The following is a 3,505-nucleotide window of genomic DNA, read 5'->3' on the forward strand; positions in this document are numbered from 1 at the left end:
GTCTTGTGTCAATCTCTTGTTAAGTTTTTCTACAACTCGTTGCTTTTTTGCCAGTACATGAATTATGTTTGCTTAACACTAAATACGTATTCGGTTCGTTTATAAAATATACATTCTTAACAAGACTATGATAAAATATTCTGCAGGGAGTTGGACTTTATTACTTAGGGCTTCATAAAACAGCTCCTCACAAGTGCGCTGACATCTTGACTCTGCGGAGGAGGGGGGGTGCTTCTGCACGTCTAGGTGTACGATATTGCTCCATCACTCTTTTGTCATAGCAGCCAAACACTGCTCATTTAACCACATAGGAACTAAATAAGAAAACTTTCTGTGGATTTCACTCTTCAGTCTGCAACTTCTCTGCGAGAAACCTTCGTTCTTTAGAATAGTAGAATATACTTGCGTAAATGATTCACATATGGGTAAGTGTTCAAATGATTCAGCTGTTCTTTACTTTTTATAGCAGTGAATGTTCATCACATTACCACAATCACAAGGTTAATCTAATTGTTAATCACATTAATGCTATAGATTTTAGGTACGGTTCTGTCAATGAAGAATTTCCACGTGGGATCACGCTTTAACTCACCAAAGTAGACCAGGCAGCTATTTACGGAACAAATTGGCACCTGTGCAAATCTCGACTACAGGGTTTGTTTTAATACTAAAGCAATAAATGCATAGAAAAAATAAAGCGGCTTCCAGCGTGAGTGTGAACTGCTAATACCGCATAAAACTGACTGGTTCAAGGAAGGAAACCGTGTCCTACAAAAAACCATTGCATAGCGCGTCCCCTGCAGACTCGCCAAACCTCTTTCTTGGTGCAACAGAGGTGTACCCAGTGATTGAAGGGTATCTAGACTTTTAATAAACCTTATTTGGTGCAGTAAAAATTTCTAGTCAAAAAGGTCACACCGCCGGTAACGATGTGCAGGTTCTGACACCGATAAATGAGCGGCTTTAAAAATTTTAAATGTTCCTGAGCAAACCACTCGGCCGTTTACGCGCAATTTTCACAATTTTCACTCACAATTTGTGGCCTATTTTGTTTGATACCATGACAGGATTCCGTACTAGCAAAATAGGTGATTTGTGCGTTAGTGAACCGCCGATAGCATTGCACGAGTAAAAATGTTTGATTTTGCATCGGTCAGTTTGAGATACAGTAATCTCTTCTTATAATGAAATCGCTTAACTTGAAATATCGATTTATTCGAAATATTGTCTGCTCCCAACCCTAAAGCATGCATTTTAGTCCGCATTACTCGAAGTGCACGAAGAGCTCGACCCGCTTACGGTGAAGTCATGAGCCGAGGCGTCACCGAGTAGCGGCGACCCAGCGGCGAGTCAGACGTTCAATATGGCGGGTTACCAAGCTGGTGTTTCCCCAGCGATTTTCTCGAGCCGGTCATGCTCGATTTGCTACATTCGATATAAAAAAACGGTCCAAATGTGTGGTAGAGGGATTAAATTTTTTTTCTAGACACTCGTCGTTGGTGTGGACGCGACACTGCGCGAACACTGACATTTGAAGCGCAGAATTAGAAGTGTTGTCGAAAGGTGGGCACCGAAAAGCTCGTTTTGCAAACCTTACAGCTGCACACCTCGAGAACAAATTGCCCAGTAATCATGCAAAGCCCCTAGTGCAAAACGAGTCAGTTTGCATGATGGCTCTTTGTACTCACAATGAGCGGTTAATTGTTTTTTTAAGCTCCAGAAACACAACCTCAGATTCGAGCCGTGGAATTTGCGGCGCTTTCCAGCGCGAAACTCTTATTGCATTCCCTAACGAACGACACTATAAAAGTGGCCACAGCGTTCCCCTCACTCCCTCTGCATTCTGCAACTCGTTCGGACGCAAGTCACTGCTTGGTCAAATTGGAGAGGGAGTTGCTCGCGCCTGAAAAAAACATAAAACAGCCGAAGCTCACTGCCTTTTTTGCTTCTGAATAAATTTTTGTTTGACTTAATACATTGTCTTTTGACTCCTCGCAATTGTGGCACAATTAAAGCTCAAGTGCCTTAGTTTTCTCTTGTGGTCGCTCATATCAAAATACCGCTCATAATACACTTTATAGAACCAAAACCTCTTGCGGGTGATTTGGTAAGAACAGCTATTAATATTTAGGGGCAATGTTCCTCTTCAATAGCTCTCGTTTAACAGAAGCACGTCATGTGCACAGTTAATGTTGCCATTATTTGTGACCGTAGATGGTCGCCTGACTCCTTCCTCTTGTATTGCACTCATGTCAAGATGTTTTGCATTCTTCCATCTACTCCTTTGCGCAAGGAACTGTTCCGTAATTGCTCCGAATAGCTTTGACTGATTGCTGCTCGCAAAACGTCTGCCTACCAGAGAAACCGAATTGCTGCTCGTTGAAATGACTAAAGGAGCGGCCATTATATATCTGCACAAAAACAAGATATATGAAGTAAATGTGATCAAAAGTTTATGGCAACCGTCTGAAGGAGCGGCCATTATATATCTGCACGAAAACAAGATATATTAAGTAATTGTGATCAAACGTTTATTGCAAGACCTAAAACGCAAAACATAAAATGAAACGATAACAAAAATGGCCATGAACAACGTAAGAAGAGCTATGTAGCCAATGGGGATACTTTTCGACTCCCCATAGTATACTAGCTGCCATCAAAAGTTGATCGCGTGGTTTCAGCACAAGGCTAATAGCTCTGAAACCCAGGCCTCTAGTAAAATGTTTTATTTCGTTTTGCGCTAGTTCTCTTTCTTACAGCACAGCTGTATACTTCCGCCCCTAAAGGTTTATTCTCCATGGGCAAAAACGATCTCCGTGGGCAAAAACACCAAGTTGCAAGGCATAAGACGCCGAGCGCATGCTTCATGTTAATCATGCGTATATGGTACAGCTCAAAACTCTTTTACGGAACCACTAAACAAGCAAAAAAATCACATTCTGAGTACCCTGTGTTCCTGGCAAAGGAAGACATGTAGTACTTGTGTTTGCAGATTATCTTTGAAGGCTAGGCAGGACTGGCGTCACTAAACAGAGCGGTTCTTGCCAAGACGCCGAACGCATGCTAGCCAGTACTTACCATTGGCTGCCAGAGAAGCCGAGCGTAGTGGCAGTAGAGAAGGTCAGCAACGGCAGACATTTTGACGTTCATCAGTGTTGCATGATTGGCGCACCCACGGCTTTGCCGTTAGCTTCCCCAGTATTCTTTGTTAACAACTCTACCGAAGATGCCGCAAAACGGCATCTTTGGAGACGCATGTGCTGCTAAAATGCTGATAAACTCGTTATCTTTGACTCGCAATCAGAAAGTTGTTAGTCTAGCGCAGTCGCTCAGCCGGGATGGCGAGGTAAGCCTAACAGAGTTAACAGATTGAAATGCATCAACAACAAAATGGCGGCACCCATGAAATGTCGCATTGTAAACAGACGTCACATAATGCCAACTGACCAATGAAATGCCGGTACGGCGGAGCAATAGTAGAAAAACTCGCCGACACTCTGCACTC

The sequence above is a fragment of the Haemaphysalis longicornis genome, unplaced genomic scaffold (assembly GCF_048455015.1).
Source record: "Haemaphysalis longicornis isolate Haplotype H1 unplaced genomic scaffold, Haemaphysalis longicornis Haplotype H1 scaffold_6, whole genome shotgun sequence".
Classification (NCBI taxonomy): domain Eukaryota; kingdom Metazoa; phylum Arthropoda; class Arachnida; order Ixodida; family Ixodidae; genus Haemaphysalis; species Haemaphysalis longicornis.